General features: G+C 37.5%; 1 pseudogene; it reads right to left on the reverse strand.

Moving 5' to 3' along the window:
* Positions 1–3035: 3035 nt before the first annotated feature.
* LOC118842080 overlaps positions 3036–22554 on the reverse strand; it is a 56366-nt pseudogene continuing 36847 nt past the window's right edge.

A 22554-nucleotide genomic window follows, 5' to 3' on the forward strand; every position in this document is an offset into this window, starting at 1 on the left:
TTTGGAAAATATAGGTTCAAGAAATGATTGGAGAAGCATATATATAATATATATATACATTATATATGTATATATATGTATTTATAACGAGATTATTATTGAAGCTCAGGTCGGGTTTCATCCCCTTCATTGGGCCTTCTATGATTCCCCTATTTGATGATGATTTCCTTGGACCTTGTGCAGCACTCTGTATTTCTCTCATGCTTTTATATTCTATTCCGAAAACTTATTGTCATATGGTTGTAATTCTCATTCCCTTACCTCTCTTATTGGACTATGAGCTTCATAAATTTGGAACTGTGTGATTTATCTTTCTTAAAAATTATTTTTTATAATTCTGAATTTGACAAACACTAGAAAACAAGAACATTTCCACAGGCAAAAAGAGCAGAAAGGGAAGATTCTATAAGAAAATATGGAACATTATTAAGTATAAATATTATATTAAAAGGACAAAACAAATTCAATGTATTTGTTTCAGAGCTATACTATTTATGTATTTGTCTTTTACTCTCTTCTATATATTGAAGAAAGTCTCCAATGACTCTTCCTTCTTTTCTTGGCATCACAATGACTAACCTTATCTCTCTCACAGTTCTCTTCCTCTTTTTAAAAAAGCTCTCCCTCATAGCAATCATTAAGTAAAGCAAAACAAATCTACACATTGGACATATCTCAAAAAAGGCAGGTCTTATTCTGCATCTCTATTCCCTCACCTCCTGGTCAGGAGGTGGGTAACATGATTAATCATCTGGTAGTTCATCAGAGTGCTTATTCTTTCAAAGTCATTTTTATTGAAAATATTCTAGTCATTGTATAAATTGTTTTGGCCTTTTTCACTTCACTCTTTATTAGTTCATGTAAGTCTCTCAAAGTTTCTCTAAATCTATTTCTTTCATTACTCATTACGATGCAATAATTTTCCATGTTAATATATGGTAACTGTGTACTGTGTATATACCACAATTTGTTGTATACATAATTTGTCATCATTCCTCAATTGATGGGAACCTAGTTGGTTTCCAGTTCCTTGCTACAGTAAAAAAGTACTACAATGGATATTTTTGCACATATAGGTTATTTCCCTCTTTCTTAGATGTCCCTGTGATCTATACTTCGTAGTGGCACAACAAAGTCAAAGAGTAGGAACAGTTCAGTGAATTTTTAGGTATAGCTCTAAACTGCACTCCAAAATGGCTGGACCAATCTACAGGTCCACCAACAGTGTATTAGTGTGCCTGTCCTGTCATATCCATTCCTCAAATCTGATGAGTGTGAAATGAACCTTGGAGTTGTTTTAATTTTCATTTTTTCTTATTATCAGTTATTTGGAGAATTTTTCATATGATTATTAGTAGCTTCTTTTGAGAACTGCTTCTTTATATGTCCTTTTGCCATCCATCTATTAGGGAATGGCTCTTGTTATTATATATTTTATATTTCCTTATATATATTTCAAATATCAGATCTTTATTGGAGAAGCATTCTACAAATATTTCCCCTACTTAACTCTCTTCCTTCTAAATGTAATTTATTTTACTCAGTCATATTCCCCTGCCCTCCTCATTTTATGTAGTTAAAATAGTTTTATCTTCTGTGATTCTTTTTTTGGTCAAAGACTCTACCCCTGTCCATAGTTAGAAAAGATAACTACTTCACTGTTTCTCTACTTTATTTATGATGTGACCTTTCACATCCGAATCCTGTTTCCACTAGTAGATAGTGTTAGATACTAGTCTGAATCTAATTTTTGCCAAACTGATATCTAGTTTTCCTAAAAGATTTTATTAGATAGAAAGTCCTTACCCTAGTTACTTGGATCCTTATGTTCATTGAACACTAAGCTTCTTTGTTCATTTCTTTTTGGATCTTAGGTTCCCAATATATTTTATTAATTAACTTTTCTGTTTTTCACCAATTCTCAAATAGTTTTTAACAATTACTGGTATTCCTAAGTATTCTTATTTCTGGTTATATTCATTACTCTCCTTGAAATTTTTGACCTCTTGTTCTTCAAGATGAATTTTGCTATTTTTTCTAGTTTCTTTAAAGAAACTTCGTGGTAGTTTGATTGGTATGACACTGAAGAAAAATTAATTGACATAATATTATAATTTTATTATGTTGGAACAGCCCAATCATGAGCAATTGATATGACTCCAATTAAATGTCTGCCATTCTTTCTGTAAACATTGTTTTATGGTTCTTTTCATACAGTTTCTATATGTGTTTTGGTAGGTGGACTCTCAAATATTTTATATATTTGGTAGTTATTTTGAATGAAACCTCTCTCTCTTCATTCTGGGTTATTTTTGGTAATATGTAGAGAAAGGCTAATGATTTATATGGGTTTCAAAAATATCCTGATTATTTCCTGAAGTTTGCTATCTACGGTTCTTCATGTATACCAGGGCTGTCCAAAATGTGGCCCACGGCTGCATGCGGCCAGCAGTGCGATTTATGTGGCCCACCTACAAGCATAGAAATTTACATAAATGCTTTAGAAAATGAAGCTGAGCTACCTCAGAGCCTTCACTAAAATGGCAAATCAAAATATATTGTCTATTTTTTCAATAAAAACCTAAGGTTGGACAGCTCTGATACAGACCCTATCATCTGCCAAAAAAAGTGATTATGCAATATTTACCTGCTCTAATTATTTAGCTATTATATCTGCTTATTCCCTAGATTTCTCTTTCTTGTTATTGTTGTAGTTAGCATTTCTAGAAAAATACCAAAAAATAGTAGATGTATGTGCTTATTTTATCCCTGATCTTATTAGAAAGGCCTCCAGTTTATGCTGGTTCTTCATTTTTGGGGGGACAAGATAAATTTTTATTTACAGGACACTGCAAGACAGGAAATTCTGCATAGAAATAAGAACCCCATTGAGAAGAGAGGTTTTATACAGAACGTGCACTGTTCAAGTATGTTTTAGTGCTATATTAAAAAGGCACATTTAAAAAAAAGATCTTAGAGAAGACAAATTATACCAAGAACAAGGCATACAAGACTTGATGTTTTGACTATAAAATCTAAAAGTTAAAGGTCTCAGGTGTGCCATCTTGAATCTGGAAGGTATAGCCATTGGAAGTAGATTCTGGAACAACATTTCAATCTTCCTCTGTGGAGAAATGGTTTTCGATTAGGCTTGAGGAAGCCTCATTTATGATTTCATTTTCGAGGGATTGGAATGCTTAATTTCTGTCTAGTCCTCCACATTCTTCAACTAGGATAAAGTTTTTCAATTTCATTTAATTTTTCAGTAGCTAGAAAAATATTTGAAATTGTGTTCAAAATGACCAGGACAATTTTGCTGTCTTTTGCAGACAAGAGGTTGATTAAGGGCTCCAGAATTCCATTTTGAACAAGATACACAATCTGTTCAATTGTTCTACCACTTGTATAGTTTGTGAGAATCCATACAACATCTTTCTGTGAGTCAAAGTCTCCCTTTGAGAGAATTCCAACCAAGTATGGAACTAGTCCATGATTCATAACTTGCCATGTTTTGATTCTGATAACCAGCTGTGATGTTTGAGATTGTCCATGCAACCTCCTTCTGGATATTGGTTTCAGGGAAGCGTAATAGCAATTTAGATTTGAAGATCTTTCCCACCCATTAATAGGCCATATGACCTGCTTATGTCACAGGAAGCCTAAGTCACATGTGGTGGGAGGAGCTTCTTGATGAAAGGAAGTTATGTCACAGGAAAATGCTGAGAGAGAGAGAGAGAGAGAGAGAGAGAGAGAGCACAGTTATGGCTGCTAATGGTCACCATCATGATAGTTAGAACTGAACAGGCTGACTTAGGTGTACTGTGAGTTTGTTTTGGGGAAGACCCTAGCAGGGGGTAGGAGAGGTTTTGGGATGGCAAGGCTCCATGTTGTGATATTGTGTTTTGGGTTCCTTGCTGTTATGATGAAGTGGGTTAACTGGCTGTGGGAGCTGAACATTTGGTTATGGGATATGGTTCTCTGGATTCTGAATAAATGTTATACTTCTATCTTCTATATGGAAAGTCTCTCATACTTTGTGATACAGAACTACATAGGCATATTCACTATTATTGTTGATCCTGTGTTTATTGCCTTACTGATACAAGTAGGTAAGTAGACTAGGAAAGACAGCAAATGTTCTTGAGTCTATGGCAATCAGAGTTTGTTCATCTGTCTCAATGACAGTGTTTCTGATAGCTTGTAAGGAAGGAGACACCATTGACATTTTACAAGATCCTAGAAGTTTCACTAACTGTGGGACAAGTATTTTCCACAAGCACTTCAATCCAGACATTTGAACCATCTATGAGGTAGGTAATAACCTAACAGGTATTTGTCAGAGCTTCTGGATCACCATGAAGCAAAAGGTGAACCAAAGTGGAAAGGATTTGCTCAATGGCTTCTGTTAGGGGAGCCGATTCTCATGATAACAAAGATTTGAAAGTGTCTAGGTAAGATGTCTTAAGTGTTAGTGTTGACGTATCAGGAACTACATATGTAACATAAGCAGAGCTAGAACAGCGTCTGTTGCACCATGCTAGATAACCAAGTCTCTCTAAGCTGAACCATCACATGCAAGGTTTTCCAGAGCCCTGCTCATTGCCTATTCACTGATGTGAGACTGGGACGAGGACCATAGGGCCATGACCCGAACTACAGTCCCTCTACATCTACCAGAGTCTTGGTTTGGTCTGATGTCTCAGAAGCAATGTTTGTTGGTAAGTGCCCAAGCAGATTAAAACTGAATAAGATGATAATTTGTCCTGCTCAAGAAGCCTGCAAGTTTTGGAATCATGCCAACATCAATTATTTGGGAGGGAGGGGAGGGAGGAAAGCAATTTTTCCCTAGAAAGGAGTTTCCTTGGGTAACCTGAAGTTGAACCTCCAGATTATTACTATTTATATCTTTGACAATTTCTTCAACAGATCAAAGCCCAGAGCCCTGGTTATTGCAGTTTTCTTGTGAGCAGAGTAGTATCATCAGGAAATGTGCTGATATTTCTTCTTTTTAGCATCTGGTCATCTTTCTTAGCTTTCCTCAGTTCTACATTCCCTTCAACACACTGGTGCCTTATTCCTGTGCTGTCTTTGTCTTTGTTTTTCAACTACTAAGCCAGGCTGCTGGTGAATGAACAGTTTCATTGGTGGACTTGGTTGTGTTTAACACTGGGAGAAAAGCAAGGAAGGGAGGTTGCTAGAGGTCTCCTGGCCCTGAGGGAAGGCCAGATGAGGTTGCTGCTAAGTCAAGGTTAAACTTCCAGCAGCCACTACTACAGCTCAACCCCATATGTTTGGCTCTTCATTTTAGTTTTTAAGGATAATATTTACCATATTAAGGCAAAGTCTATTTCTTCCTAGGTTTTAAAAAATGTTTTTTAAAAACATAACTGGATGATATATTTTGTTAAAAGCTTTTTGAAAATGTAATCATGTGATTCTAATAGTTTTTATTGTTAATGTAGTCTATTGTATTTATAGTTTTCCTAATATTGAACCAACCCTGCAGTCCTGGTATAAATTTAACATGATTATAGTTAGAAGCTTTTTAATGTATTGCTGTAGCTTCTTTACTGACATTTTATTTACACTTTAACTTCAATATTATTTAGGGATATTAGTGTACTTATAGAAGGAATTTGGAGGGGGGGTCTTTTACTTTTCTCTGTTACTAAACCATTTATGTAATATTAGAATTAATTGTTCTTTGAAGATTTGATAAAAATTTGCTTGTAAATTTATCTGGCCCTAGGGTTTTTGTGTTTGGGAGCTCATTTATGACTTGTTCTTCCCCCTGCCCCTCTCCCCCAAGACTGAGTTTTAAGTTATTTTTTTCTTGTTTTGTCAATTTGAGTATCTTATATTTTTGTAAATATCCACCCATTTCATTTAAATTGTCAGTTTTATTAGCATATAATTGGACAAAATGATTTCTAATAATTTCCTCTTCCTTTGTTGTGAATTTTTCCTTTTCCTTTTTGATACTGGTTATTTGATTTTCCTCTTTCTTTTGAAAATTAAATTAGTTAGTGGTTGATCTATTTTATTAGTCCCCTCCTTCCAAAAATAGTTTCTAGTTTTACTTATTGATGTGATAGACTTTTAAAAAATTATTAAATATCTTCTTTGGGTTTTAGAACTTCTATTTAAACTTCTATTAAAGCCTTAAAATTTATTGGTTTTCTACTTTTCTTTTTAGTTCTTTGTCCAATTTAGTGATCTGGCCTTTCTATATTTTGTCAATGAAAGTGTGTAGAGCTATAAAGTTTGCCTAATGCCTGCTTTGATTGTACCATACAAATTTTTAGCATATTGTTTTGTTATCATTTTCTTTGATAGAATTATGTATTGTTTCTATGACTTGTTCTGTAATTTACCAATCTTTAGGATTAAATTATTCATATTCTCTAATGAATTTTAATCTTTTCTTTAATATTTCATGATTCCTCACAGAATCATTGACTTCTGTTTGCTACATTTTAATTTTCATAAAATCTATTACTTGGGAAAAGTCTTCCATCTTTCTTCCTAACTACTTATTTTCCTTTAAATGCTTTCTTTTTTTTCTTACCAAGTTCTTATTTCACTTATACTTTTATTTTTTAAAAATTTCTTTCTTCATTTTTTTTCCTGAATACGATTGTGATCCTAGTGGTCAAGCCAGTTTTTAACTCTGAGGCTTGGCTTGTAGTTATAGAGCTATTATCTTCTTTTAGATACACTCCTTGGGAGTCTCTTGACCCATATTTTTTCATAGTGTTCAGTGTCTTATTTTGTCTACTCATATCTCCAGCTTCAGTTGCTGTTTTAGGTTTTTTTTTGTGCTAGGTTTACCTCTTCCTGTACAGGTCCTCTTTGGTCCTGATCTTGATATCTTGGCCTCCTGACTTCTACCTTTTGTGGACTGTCTGCCCTCAGAATGCTGCAGTGTTTAGCCTCCCATGAGTTTCCCAGGTTCAGAGTGTTGTAGTCTTAAGGGATCCCTGGAGCAACTTAAATCAGATTGCTGTAGATTTACAGCTACTTGGAATATTACAGTCAGAGCTACTGGCTCTCATTCTGGAGCATGAGGTAACAGAGGTCAGAGGGCTGCAGGTTTCCCAGAGCTCTCATGTTTCCCATCTTCCAAGGCTTCCTATTCCCTAGTATTGAGCTCTGCAGACTTCAGAGTCCTCTGAATATCTTGGGTCTGATTGAAATTCATTTTTAGTATCAGGGTTGTCACATTTAGACCTTGTCCCCAAATCTGTGGCCAGAAAAATCAGAGCATTGCAAATTTCTTCTTTTCTGGGCTTTTCTGTCCACTTACTCTGGGTTTTTTCTCTGCTTTCCTTGCAACTCCCCCTTAAAGTGCTTTAGGCATCAGGTGCCTCCTGAAACAATCTGGTCTGATAGCTGACAGACTTCTGGCTTATTTACCTTCACTCATGCTGGCTTCCCTAGTGGACTGGCCCCTCAGCACTCTGCTTATCTTTTTGAATAGTTTTGGACTGGGTAAAGGAGCTTATTGTGGTTTCTCTTTGCATGTCTTAATTATGAGCTGTTTGGTGCTATTTTTAGACTTTTCTGGAGAACATAGAGGAGACCTGGGTTCCTCTGTGACTTTTCATTCAGCCGTCTTCACCAGAATTCTTCCTAATTGATTTATTTTTTGACCTTCTTTAATGCCTAGAACAGCATTTTGAATCTGTTTATTTACTGCACTTACTAGATAACTATGGAATTGAATTGAAAGCTAAGTATGTTGGGGATACAGCCCTAGCCTTTTGAGATGATGGCATTTCATACTACCACCCTTCATGAACTCAGTACTCCAGTAGGACTGAATTCTTGCCACCCACTAATCTCATCCTACCTCTTCTTGCCCCTGTTTCTTTATATGCACCTTCCCAGTGCTAGGAACAGATGCCCTCCACCCCATACCCATCTCTGCTTAATTAAATATTGCTCTTGCCTTTAAAGTTCAGTTCAGGTGCCACCTCTTCCATGAGGCATTCCCTGATTCCTCCAGCTAGTAATGATGTCCCCTTCCTTGAATTTTTCAGGCTTTTCTATTTGGCCTCTCTTATGTACTTATATCTTAACTTGAATGAATAGTTATTTGCTGTTTCATTCCCTTGATAGACAATAAACTACTTGAGGGCAGGGTCTCTATTATGTTTCATCTGCGTTTCTCCATTTCCTAACACACAGTCAAAAAGGTATTTATTGGCAAAAAGGTATTTATTTTCCTTAAATGTACAACCACAGAGTCCTTTAAGGAGGGGGAAGTGATTTCACAGAATAAGATGAAATTGGGAGGAGGAGAGAAAGAATTCCCTAGGTGGGGGTAAGGGTGGCGAGGAGTCCTCAAGAATGGAAATCAATAGGTCAGAACTGGAATAAGTAGAAGACTGATAGTGATGGGCAAAAGTAGCCCAGCAAACTCAGAGGTGGGTATATCTGTCCATATCTTGCTCACCACAAACTCCAGTCAATAAAGAAGATTTGTACTAGGAAGAGAAAAGAAATCCAGAATAATAAATCTTAACAAATGTTTGAATTGAATTGATGATCACATCAACCGACCATTTTTTCCCCAATATTTTATTGGAGAATATTGGACTGGATGGACCAGTAGTCTGAACCACTATGATACTACTTGATTTCACAAAAACCCCCATTCATTCATTTATTTATTCCACTATCACTTATTAAATATTTCTGACGAAAAGGGTGAATGTTTGGATGACAAACCACCTTATCACACCTCATCAGTATCCTTAGTTGCTTCTGCCTTTCTGATAGAAGCGCTGGAGGCCGGAGCAAAAACCTGCCATGGCCTCCTTTAATAGAGGGCTCAAAATGCCAGCCATCTCTTCACTTGACACCAGCTGATCTGCTTGGTTTCAACCCTATCATCATTACTTCATCTCTTTGCCACGCCACCCTGCCACCCCCCACCCCCTCCCCGCCACACCCATGCTGGATACTCTCTTACACTATTTGTCCCTTGTTTTTCAGTTTTCTTTTGTGTATTGTCTTCCCCAATTAGATTGGAAACTCCTTGAGGGCAGAGACTATTTTTCTTTTCCTTATTTGTGTCTCCAGTACTTAGCAAAGTGTTTGATACATAGTAGGCACTTAATAAATGTTTATCATATCATATTATGAAAATTAGATTAGACATCAGAAAACCTTAGACTTGGTTGAGATTCTGCTATATAATCTTGAACAGATGGCTTTAGTATTCTGAGCCCATTTCCTCTCTGTGACATGGGGATAAAGTCTTAGTCCCTACTTCATAAAGGCTCGAGGGGGATGATACATGTAAAGCTCTTTGTAAATAATTGACATTTATATAGCACTTTCTATTTGGCAAAGTGCTTTGCAGATATTGTCTTACCTGAGCTTCATGATAACTCTGTGAGGGAAGTGCTACAGGTGAGGGAAGTGCTAACATAACATTCTTATGTTACAGATGGGGAAATTGAGGCTGGGAGAGTTAAGTGGCTTCTTCAGGGTCACATTTGTGCTAGTGTTTGAGGACAGAGTCAAACCCCAGGCCCTCCTGACTCTATCCACTGGGCTATATGACTATTTTTATAAACTTGAACACGCTTGACATCAGGGGTAGTGGTGTTTTTGTAAGGACAACAATAGTCCATAGCTTATAGGGTGGTTGGGAAAATCATGGAAATAAAAGTGCTTGGTCCAGCTCAGTGCTGTAATGATATCAGGACTGAGGCATGTTGGTCTGAATACAGACTTCCTCAGAGTACCATGCTTCTAAATTAAGAAAGCTTTGAAAGAAAAAAAAATGTACCCAGGATCCTACTTCCTTGGATCCCTGAGCTCACTGGTCTGTGCATTCCCTCCATTGGCACAAAATAGAACTCACCTCCACTCTCCTGCCTGTGTGATTCTTGTTTGGGTCTTTCTGTAACGTTTCCACTGAGAATTTTCTTAAAGCCCCAGAGGCCTTCTGCTGGTTCTTTTAGTAATTATCCTGTAGAAGTCAGGCTGCCCATCTGTCATCCCTCACTCTTACTAGATGGAGCCATCACCAGTCATCCTGATCTATATCTTGCTACTGGACCCTGATGGTTCTGGAGGAGAGAGTGAAACTTGGACTTTGCACAGGCCCTCCCTCACTTAAATCCAATTCACATGCAAGTCATGGCATCACTTTCCTGACATTGTGGACCTCTTTAAGAATGAAGGACAAATAACGACTCTTACTAGAAACATGAATACTTCTTTGTCTGGTCATATGTCCTGAGAAGGTTGTCCTCATTACAGTCCTCTCCTTCTCTGACTCACCTACATTTAACTATCTTGTCTTTATTCTTATTAATTCCCTTTAAATTTATTCTGTACATTCTTAAAGATATACTTCTTGTGGTCTCCCCTGTTAGAACTGAAGCTCTATTCATATAAGGACTGTTTCATTTTTTTGCCTTTGTATCTCTAGCACCTAGCACAGTGCTTGGCACATGGTAGGCATTAAATAAATACTTGTGGATTATTGATTTCACATTTTTTCCTCCATTAGATTGTGTGCTCTTCAAGGGCAGGGACTGTCTTTTGCTTTTGTTTGGATCCTCAGTGCTTATCACAGTGCCTGGCACATAATAGGCACATAATAAATGCTTATTGACTGACTGATTAATTGACTCCTATGTGTAATATACTGGGCTAAAAAGTGGGAAAAGTAGAAAGGTAAGTCTTAGTGTTTTTTTGGGGGGCGGAGCCAAGATGGCGGCTGGAAAGCAGGGACCAGCCTGAGCTCCCTGCCGAGCCCCTCCAAAAACCTATAAAAAATGGCTCTGAACCAATTCTAGAAAGGCAGAACCCACAGAACAGCAGAGAGAAGCAGGGCCCCAGCCCAGGACAGCCTGGATGGTCTCTGGGTGAGGTCTATCCCGCACGGAGCTGGGAGCTGGGAACGGAGTGGAGCAGAGCCCAGCCTGAGCGGCGTGGACCATCTAGACCAGAAGCCGGGCGGAGGGGGCCCTAGCGCCCTGATTCAGTGAGCTGCTGCAGTTACGAGACTTCTCAACCCACAAACACCAAAGACTGCTTGAGAAGGTTAGTGGGAAAAGCTGCGGGAGTGGAAGGAGTTCCCGGTTCGGCTTCCAGCCCCGGGGGCAGCGGAGGTGGGGCAGCTACGGCTGCTGCAGCTTCAGGCTCCAGGCCCACCTGGTGGGAGGAATTAAGTGGCGGATCAGAGCAGGGGTGCACAGCCTGCTGAAGATCTCAGACCAGTTCGGGTTGGGGGTCCTTGGGGAAGGAGCAGTGCTGGTGCGGCAGAGCTGGCACCACCCCCCAAACGTGGAACATAGAACTCTGTAGTCTACAAGCAGTCATACCCCACTGAAAAACTCAAGGGTCAAGTCAGTTGGCTGGGATTATGGCCAGGCAGCAAAAACGCACCGAGATTCAGTCTCAGACTCTGCATTCTTTCTTTGCTGACAAAGAAGACCAAAACATACAGACAGAAGAAATTAATAAAGTCAAAGAGCCTACAACAGAAACCTCCAAGAAAAACAGGAACTGGTCCCAGGCCATGGAAGAGCTCAAAAAGGATTTGGAAAAGCAAGTTAGAGAAGTAGAGGAAAAATTGGGAAGAGAAATGAGACGGATGAGAGAAAACCATGAAAAACAAGTCAATGACTTGCTAAAGGAGACCCAAAAAAATACTGAAAAATACACTGAAGAAAACAACACCTTAAAAAACAGATTAACTCAAATAGCAAAAGAGCTCCAAAAAGCCAATGAGGAGAAGAATGCCTTGAAAGGCAGAATTAGCCAAATGGAAAAGGAGGTCCAAAAGACCACTGAAGAAAATACTACTTTAAAAATTAGATTGAAGCAAGTGGAAGCTAGTGACTTTATAAGAAACCAGGATATTATAAAACAGAACCAAAGGAATGAAAAAATGGAAGACAATGTGAAATATCTCCTTGGAAAAACCACTGACCTGGAAAATAGATCCAGGAGAGATAATTTAAAAATAATTGGACTACCTGAAAGCCATGATCAAAAAAAGAGCCTAGATATCATCTTTCAAGAAATTATGAAGGAGAACTGCCCTGATATTCTAGAGCCACGGGGCAAAATAGAAATTGAAAGAATCCATCGATCGCCTCCTCAAATAGATCCCCAAAAGAAATCTCCTAGGAATATTGTCGCCAAATTCCAGAGCTCCCAGATCAAGGAGAAAATACTGCAAGCAGCCAGAAAGAAACAATTTGAGTATTGTGGAAACCCAATCAGAATAACCCAGGATCTGGCAGCTTCTACATTAAGAGATCGAAGGGCTTGGAATGCGATATTCCGGAGGTCAATGGAGCTAGGATTAAAACCTCGAATCACCTACCCAGCAAAACTGAGTATCATGCTCCAAGGCGAAATATGGGTTTTCAATAAAATAGAGGACTTTCAAGCTTTCTCAGTGAAAAGACCAGAACTGAATAGAAAATTTGACTTTCAAACATAAGAATCAAGAGAAGCATGAAAAGGTAATCAAGAAACAGAAATTGCAAGGGACTTACTAAAGTTGAACTGTTTTGTTTACATTCCTACATGGAAAGAGGACATGGATGATTCATGAGACCTCAGTATTAGGGTAGCTGAAGGGAATATGCATATATATATATATATATATATATATATGTTTATGTATATATATATATAAGTGAATGTGTATGTATGTATATATCTATGTGTATATATATGTGTGACACAGGGTGAGTTGAAGATGAAGGGAAGATATCTAAAAGAAATAAAATGAAATTAAGGGATGAGAGAGCATCATACTGAGAGAGGGAGATAGGGAGAGATAGAATGGGGTGGATTATCTCACATAAAGGTGGCAAGAGGAAGCAGTTCTGTGGGAGGAGGGGAGAGGGCAGGTGAGGGGGGAATGAGTGAACCTTGCGCTCATCAGATTTGGCCTGAGGAGGGAATACCATACATACTCAGTTGTGTATCTTACCCCACAGGAAAGAAGAGGGAGGAAGAAAAAAAAATAAAAGGGGGGGGGATGATGGAGGGGAGGGCAGATGGGGGTGAAGGTAATCAAAAACAAACATTTTGGAAAGGGGATAGGGTCAAGGGAGAAAATTCAATAAAGCGGGATGGGTTGGGAAGGAGCAAAATGTAGTTAGTCTTTCACAACATGAGTATTATGGAAGATTTATACACAATGATACACATGTGGCCTAGGTTGAATTGCTCGACTTCTTAGGGAGGGTGGGTGAGAAGGGAAGAGGGGAGAGAATTTGGAACTCAAAGTTTTAAAATCAGATGTTCAAAAACAAACAAAAAAAAGTTTTTGCATGCAATTAAAAAATAAGATACACAGGCAATGGGGCGTAGAAATTTATCTTGCCCTACAAGAAAGGAAGGGAAAAGGGGATGAGAGGGGAGGGGGGTGATAGAGGGGAGGGCTGACTGGGGAACAGGGCAACCAGAATATAAGCCATCTTGGAGTGGGGGGGGAGGATAGAAATGGGGAGAAAATTTGTAATTCAAACTATTGTGAAAATCAATGCTGAAAACTAAATATGTCAAATAAATAAATTTAAATTAAAATAAAAAAGAAAGGTAAGTCTTGAGTGTGGCTCATTATTTTACTAAAAGTGAGAGAGGATGGAAAAAAACCCATATACATAGGGGAAAGAGGGAGAGAGAGAGAGAGAGAGAGAGAGAGAGAGAGAGAGAGAGAGAGAGAGAGAGATGAAGAAGAAGAAGAAGAAGAAGAAGAAGAAGAAGAAGAAGAAGAAGAAGAAGAAGAAGAAGAAGAAGAAGAAGGAGGAGGAGGAGGAGGAGGAGGAGGAGGAGGAGGAGGAGGGGGGGGGGGGAGGGAGCAAGGAGACAGAGACAGAGACAAAGAGAACAAGAATACATGCATACTTGTTCATGAAGTATGTGGTCTTGTAACTGACAATGAGTCAGGATGAATCAGGTCCCCAAATCCAGGGTAAGAGAGATTAGGCCAAATGAGCAATTCTTTCATAGTTTCATTGGGGGTGGGGCAGAAGGTGTGTAGGAATAAGAACCTCATCATTATCCAAACACAACACTAACATGAAGGGGTGAAATAATTTATCGTTAAATTACAGGCTGACCTATTCAGCATTGTAATTTTAATGTAAGACTAACCTTTGAAAATAGATGGAATGATATCAATTATTAAGGAGAAGACATTCATCAGCTAGATGGTGTCTATTAGTAATTTTCTGCCTGAATAGTTATCTCATGGAGTACAGTTGCTGCTGCCTCTGAGCTGAGGGAAAATGAAGGGCCCAGTTACCCTTTCATGACTTGTACGGCTGTTTTTAATCAGCTTCTTTGCTGTCAGATGAAATGAAGAGACTGAAATATGATCTAGTGTGTTGTATTGCTGTATACTCACAACTCCTTCTGACTGCAACACAAGGCATTCCCTCAGTTTTGGGGCTGAGAAGAAGCTTGTACCTTCTGAGAAGGAGTTGGTTTGCCTTAGATCAATCAATTAAAACAATGTTTATTTAGCAGCTACCCCTCACCGGTCTCTGTGTTAGAATTGTGAAGGCTCCTTCTCTAGCTCCAAAGCACCCACAATTTAGTTAAGGAGATAACATTCACACCTATGAAACAAGCAGAGAACAAGATGTATAGATGCTAGTGTGCACCCAAAGTCCTAATCATTTGGAGATGAGAGAGAATAGAATAGTACGGAGTCATTAGTACCGGGCAATGTGATGCAGGGGGGAAACAAGAATGGATCAGGAGAGAGAAGACCTGAGTTTGAACCCTGGCTTTGCCACTTAATTGTGGTATAATCACGAGCACATCACTTCCTCTAGTTGTCCCTTTCAGATCCAGCATTCTGTCTTCTAAGATCTCTTTTGGTTCTAACGTTCTGTGATTGCAGATGGAGAGGGCTCCAGGTGTGGTCAAACAACAGTGACATCCTGTAAAATGAGCCACTAAGCACCAGGACGTTGTCCTTAATGCTATGAAGGCTGACTTATCTGAGTGTATCGCATTCCATCCCAGGCTGACTGTTACTGAAAGAGAGATACGGGTGCTTCCTTAGGTGATATGGGTATGCATCAAAGCTCTGTTATACAGGAAACACCTGCAACCAAGAAACATGCATGGATGGAGGCATGCATAGGGAACATTCATGGCTAGATCAAGTCATTCCTTCAATGTTACAATGATTGATGCCTATTTTTTTTCAGGTTGTCTTTGGGGCAAGTTGCTTTCTCTGTTGAGCTGGGATTCTCTGCTGTTTTGTTCTTTCTGCTGAACATCTCTTTTTCTTCTGCAACTTTCTGCTACCATCTGCCCATCTTGGGTCACTGTGTGATCTCTTCCCTCATAGGATGGGGGATCTGCCAGTTCCTTAGTTAGATCACCAAATCCAGTGGGCCATCTCTTCTGTGATACCACACTCACCCAGATGCATCTAGCCAGTTAGCTTGAGAAGCCATTAGGTATTTCGTGTTTGTCTTTTAAAGATGCTTTTTCTCTGGCTATATTCAGAAATTCTGATCCCCAATATTCCATGTGACTTGAGGTAAGGAGCATCTTTTCAACCACTGTTCGACCCTGGTTATTGGTTTGCATTCTTTAGGTCCTCTTGGAGATTCTACATAAAAAAACTGCAAAAGAAGCTATGTGGAGTTAGGACGATTCTTTTCGACTCCCACAATGCTCTGGTTGCCATGAAAATCAACTTGGGGCAAGACTCACTAGGACTGAAGGTTAGTAAGTTCTACCTAAGTGCTTTTGTTCTATATTATTGCCTTAGTTATACATTCTGTGCCATCAATAAAATCACAAGTTTCCTTTCAAAATGAGTTTTTAGGGAATGTTCATTGGGTAATGCTCTTTGAATAATGCCAGGAATTGTAACAACAATGCTACTTGCAGTTGCTGTGGGGGTGTAAGACCAGTAACACCAGCACACAGGAGGGCTGCTAGCATGGGTTCTTTGATCTGCTTTTCTAAAGGAAAGTAACTTAAAAGGGATCAACAATCTTATTTTAATCAAACATCTATCTATCTATCTATCTATCTATCTATCTATCTATCTATCTGTATCTCATGCACTTAGTTCAGGGGAAAAGTAAGCACCCCGAACTTCAGAGAAAATACAAACAAATTACAAGCAGAAATCATATAAACAGAGCAAATACAAACAGCAAAGACCAACAAACAGGGCTTCTAACTGTCTGACCAAGAGCAATGCATACATAGTTACCAGGGAGAGGGAAGCACCAACATCTGGGCTTTTCAAAGCCAGAGGTCTCCTCAACGGCTACCCAGAGTCTCATCTGGCTAAATCACATGAACAGCCTTCCCCTGAGTGAGCTCCAAAGCAAAATGCTAATCTCAGAATATATATATCATCACAACCCTCCTGACCCAGGCTCATGTGGCTCAGGCTTCCATGTGATTCTGGTTCAAAGCAAGTCACATAGGCCTATTAAAGGCTGGGGAAGATCTTCAAATTGTATTAACATTACAGGAATCTAAGTCATCAACAGCTTCTCAATTTGATGTGCTGAATATGTTCTCTGAATTTTCATGTTTTAGCCCAATATGGTTTAAATTCTCACCTTGCATTCCAAATATTTGTTAAGAAGTTTAAAAACTAGAGTCTGGAAATCCAAGAATTAATGTATTTTGGCAAAACAATGACAATAATGATGCAATTTCCCTCAAATATAACAATACTACCTTATCTTTGTATAGGATTTTTAACTTTTGAAAGTGTACCCCCTGTTGTAATTCTCACAACAATCCTGAGAATTGTTAACCTATTTGACAGATGAGGAAACTGAGACCTAATGAGGCCAATTAATGAAACACATTTACATGGAATGTTAAGGTTTAAAATGTATTTTCCTAACAACTTTATGATGTAAATAGGATTAGTATCTACATTTTATAGATGGAGAAAGCAAGATCCAGAGAAGGACAATGACTTGTGCATGCACATAAAACTAGTTAATGTCTAAGAATTAACTTGAGTTTGTGCCTTCTGACTCCAAGTCAAGCACCTTTCCAATTATTCCATGATGCTCATCTATCAGCCTCAGGGTCTTTTCATTACATTGCATGCTCCCTACAGTGCTAGCCATCTACATCTTGACTAACCATGATTTTTCTTGGGGAAATACAGCCATTACTTCCAGGCCCTTAGGCCAGGGCCTCAGCACTGCACAATGCCCCTAAGCACATCTGTTGACAACTTTTTCCCTCAAAAAGGAGTTTTTACACTTCCCAGCATCGGGTAGGAGATGGAACAAAGACATAAAATGACCTTAAACTTGGAGAGGTGGTAGTAAAAAGAAGGTAAAAAGAAAAAAAATAGTAATATAAAGAGGGAACGAGGAGTATGGAGAAGAAAAAGAAAAAGAGAATAGAATGTAGGGGAAATAACTATAATAACTGTGAATGTGAATGGGATAAACTCATCCATAAAATGGAAGAAGTAAATAGACTAGATCAGAAAGCAAAATTCAACAATGTGCTCTTTATAAGAAACATACTTGAAAACTAAATACTCACACAGAGTTAAAATAAGGGGTTGGTATAAAATATGACTTATCTGACCACAAAAATCAGGGTTAGCAATTATGATTTAAGACAAGGCAGTAGCAAAAATAGACATAATTAAAAGAGACAGAGGGAAATGACATTTTGCTGAAAGGTAAAATACACAACAAATTGATTACAATATTTAATGCATTTAAATCCAATGCCATGGTTTCTAAATTTTAAGAAAGAAAACTAAATGAATAACAAGGATAAATAGATAACAAACTGTAATACCGAGGGACCTCAATTTACCCCTATAAGTCCTAGATAAATCTAATAAAAATGAACAAGAAATATGTAAAAGACATGAATAGAATTTTTAAAAAAATTAGATATGATAGACCTCTCTGGCAAATATTGAATGGAAATAGAAAGGGATATACACGTGCCCAGCAGTGTATGGCATTTTTACAAAAATTGATCATGTCTTAGGACATAAAAACCTTACAAATAAACAATAAAAATCAGAAATAACACCTTTAATTGATTGCAATGCAATAAAAATCATACTAAATAAAGTGCCAATGGAAAAAAATCTATTATGTAATCTATTATATAACTCAAACTAAAGAACTCTTGAGTCAAAGAACAAATAATAGAAATTAAATTTCATTAAAAATAACGATAACAATGAGACAAAATACAAAACTTTGGGCATGCAGCCTAAGCAGTCCATAGGAGAAAATTTGTATCTCTAAATATTTTTAATTAATTGTAAAAACAATGTTACTAGCAGCTGCTGTGGAAGTGTAAGACCAACAACAAGACTAACAGTACCAGCACACAGGAGGGCTGTTAGCACAGGTTCTTTGATCTGCTTTTCTAAGGAAAGCAACTTTAAGGAGTTTACAATCTCACTTTAATTAAACATGCATATATAATTCACTTAGTTCAGGGAAAAAAGTCAGCACCCTGAACTTCAGAGAAAACACAAACAGAAATTACAAGCAGAAATTATATAAACAGAACAAATAACACAAATCAGCAGACAGGGCTTCTGTCTGTCCAAAGCAATATGTACATAGTCACCAGAGAGAGAGAAGCACCAACATCTGAGTTTTCAAAGCCGGGGGGCTCCTTAATGGCTACCCAGAGTCTTGCCTGGCAAAATCACACACAGGCTCTTCCAATGAGTGAGAGCCTGAAGCAAAATGCTAACCTCAAGAGTATATACACACTTCTTCAGAGTCAGGGGGTGTCACAACCATGTGACTCAAACTCATGTGACTTAGGCTTTTTTGTGACTTTAGCAGGTCATCAAAGACTTTTGATTCAATCAAAGACTCTTGACTGACACAAAGGCAAGATTCAGTCAAAAGCATTTGATTGCCTTAGTGCTAATAAGCATTCCAAAAGATAAAACAGGGAAAAGTCCCACTTTGCTTGCCACCACATTAATAAAAAAGAGAAAGAACAGACCAGTGATTCTGGAATGTAACTAAAAATCCTGGAAAGCAATAAATTAAAAACCCTAATTAAAGACCAGAATAGAAATTTTAAAAATTAGGGAAGAAATTTACAAAAATTAAAAAAGACTACTCAATTAATAAAGCTAATAGCTGTCTTTTTGAAAAAAGATAACATGGAGAAACTGTTAACTAATTTGATTTAATAGAAGGAAGAGGAAAACCAAATTACCAATGCCAGAAATGAAAAAAGAATGTACAACAAAAGAAGAAACAAAGGATATTAATAGAAATTATTTTTCTCAATTCTATGCCAATTAAACCAACCACTTAAATGAAAAAAAAATGCTTATTTACAAAAATATAAAATACCCAAATGAACAGAATAAGAAATAGTGAACTTAATTCATTTTCAAAGGAAGATATTAAGTAAGCCATAAATGAATTTCTAAAGAAAAAAATTCCAGAACAACATGGAATGACAAGTGAATTCTATCAAATATTCAGAAAGCAATTGATTCTAATATTAGATAAATTATTTGCAAAATAGTAAAAGATGGGATCCTGTCAAATTTTTTCTCTGATAGATACGGTTTTGATATTTAAACCAGGGAGAGTAAAAACAGAAAGAGAAATTCCATTTGTTACTACAGAATATAAAAAATATTGGAGTCTGCCTTCCAAGATACACGTAAGAACTACACAAAGAAAGCTACAATTTTTTACATAGAAACAGAATTAGATAATTGAGAAAATATTAATTGCTCATGGGTAAGATGAGCCAATATATAAAAATGACGATACTATCTAAATTAATTTCTTTACTCAATGTCAGGCCAACCAAAGCATTATTTTACAGGAGAAAAAGTAAGAACATAATTCATATGAAAGAAAAAAGTTCAAGAATACCAAGAGAGATAATGAAAAGAAATGAGAATGAAGATTACCTTATAGTGCTAGATTTCAAACTATCACAAGCAAAAAATATCAAAACACATTTGGAACTGGTTTAAAAATAGAGAATGTCACAGCAGATAGGGTGCAGTGAGTAGAGCACTGGCCCGGGAGTCAGGAGGACCTGAGTTCAAATCCGCCCTCAGACACTTGACACATATCAACTAGCTGTGTGACCTTGCACAAGTGACTTAACCCCAATTGCCCTGCCAAAAAACCAAAAAAAAAAAAGAGAAGGTCCTCGATGGAACAGATTAGACCAGAACATACAGAAGCAAATGTATCTAGTTGCCCTAGTTTTGTAAAGTGAAAAACACCACCAACTACGGTGACAAGGGACTTACGATTTGAACAAAAACTCGGTAAAATATGGATGGGGAGTATGGAAGAAATGCAGATGTAGAACCAACAACCTTATAGGAATAAAAGATAAGCTTCAAATGGGTATGTAACCTAGGTATTAAAAGTCATATCATAAACAAATGAAAGAAAAATGCCTGTCAAATCTATTGATAAGAGAAAATTTCATGACCAAACAAGGGAAAGAATCACAGGAGATAAAATGGATAATTTTGATTATGCAAAATTTTAAGAAGTTTTTGTAAAAACAAATACAATAAAGCTAAGACTAAAAAGGAAATAATTAACTAGGAAAAGTCTTTGCACCAAGTTTCTCTTATAAAGGTGTCATTTCCAAGATACATAAAGAAATGATTCAAATTTATAAGAATAAGAGCCATTGCACAATTGGTTAGTGGTCTAATGATACAAATTGGCAGTTCACAAAGGAAGAAAAATAAGCTACCAATAGTGATATGAAAAAATTCTTCTAATTACTAATTAAAGAAATGCAAATTAAAGCACTTCTGATATTCTACCTTTTATACCATCAGACTAACTAACATAGATGAAAAAAAAGGAAAGTGATAAAGGTTGGAGGAGTTGTAGGAAAATAGACACACTTGTGTAGGGTTCGTGGACCTGTGAATGGTCTACCATTCTGGAAGGGAAATTGAAATAATACACAAATATATCACTAAATAGTGCATGCCCTTTGACCCAGTTATACCACTGCTAGGTGGTGCAAAAGAGATCAAAGAAAGAGGAAGAGGTCCTATATGTACAAAATTTTTTTTTTGCTCCTTTTACTTTTTTTAGAGGGGGGTAGGCAGGGCAATTGGGGTTAAGTGATTTGCCTAAGGTCACACAGCTAGTAAGTGTGTCAAGTGTCTGAGGTCGGATTTGAACTCAAATCCTCCTGACTCCAGGGCTTCTACTCACTGCGCCACCTAGCTGCCCCTGTACAAAAATATTTATAGCAGTTCTTTTTGCGGTGGCAAAAAACTGGAAACTAAAGAAACGCCCATCAATTGAGGAACAACTGAATAAACCGTGGTATATGATATGATGGTATACTATTGTGTTATAAGAAGTGAAGAAATAGATGACTTCAAAGATATGTGGAAAGACATGTGAATATGAACTGAGGCAGAGTGAAGTAAGCAGAACTAGAAAAATAACTTGTAACATTAATATTATACCAATTAACAATTTGAAGACATAAATTGATGAAGAATGAAGTCAAATGAAAACAATTTATACAATGATATAAGCACCATAAAAACAATCAACTTTCCAAGCTGTAAGAACTATGATCAATACAATGACCATATATGATCTGAGAGGCCTGATGATAACACATGCTATCCATGACAGAGAGGCAATAGACTTAGGGTACAGAATGAGATATAAACATTTTTGTGTACAGCCACTGGGGAAATTTGTTTTGTTTGAATCTGCTTATTCGTTACAAGGAGTTAGTTTTTCTTTTTTCTTTTCTTAATGGAATAGGGGAGTGGGAAGGAGAGAAAATAGATTTCTGTTAATTAAAAAAAATAGAGGTGGGGGTGGAACGTTGCATAGACTTTTAGATGAGGTCACTGTATTATTAGTTTTACTTAATTGCTTTACTTTGTTACAAGAGACCTCTCACAAAGTGGGGGTAATCTGTAAATGTTTGTAATGTAAAAACAAAGCACAACGATGAAACTTAAAAAAGAGAAATTGACCCTTTGAAGGCATTCAGAGTTTTTCTTCTTCCTTAAGTTTTCCAGAAATGTAGTTGCTTTAGCCCTTTTCAGCCTTCCTGGATCTGCTGTTGTAGAATGTTTTGGTGCGACAGGACAAGAGAGTATCTTAATTAAGAAACAGACTTTCAAAATGCAATTGAGTATTCTTCCAAACTACCCAGGAGGCCAAATTGCAGACTGTTTCCTTCAGGTTCTCTCTCTCTTTCTCTCTCTCTGTCTCTCTCTCTTCTCTCTCTCTGTCTCTCTCTCTCTGTCTCTCTCTCTCTCTCTCTCTCTCTCTCTCTCTCTCTCTCTCTCTGTCTCTCTCTCTCTGTCACTCTCTCTCTCTCTCTGTCTCTCTGTCTCTCTCTCTCTCTCTCTCTCTTTTTCTCTCTGTCTCTCTCTCTCTTTCTTTCTGTTTCTCTCTCTCTCAAGCTGTGGAGTCTGGCCTAAAACATAGTTATTTCATTTTCTTGCCTTTGTGCCCACAAAGCGTTCCTTACACTCCCACTCTGATCCGCTGCTAGATTCCTGCTTGCAAATTA

This window comes from Trichosurus vulpecula, chromosome 3 (assembly GCF_011100635.1).
Source record: "Trichosurus vulpecula isolate mTriVul1 chromosome 3, mTriVul1.pri, whole genome shotgun sequence".
Classification (NCBI taxonomy): domain Eukaryota; kingdom Metazoa; phylum Chordata; class Mammalia; order Diprotodontia; family Phalangeridae; genus Trichosurus; species Trichosurus vulpecula.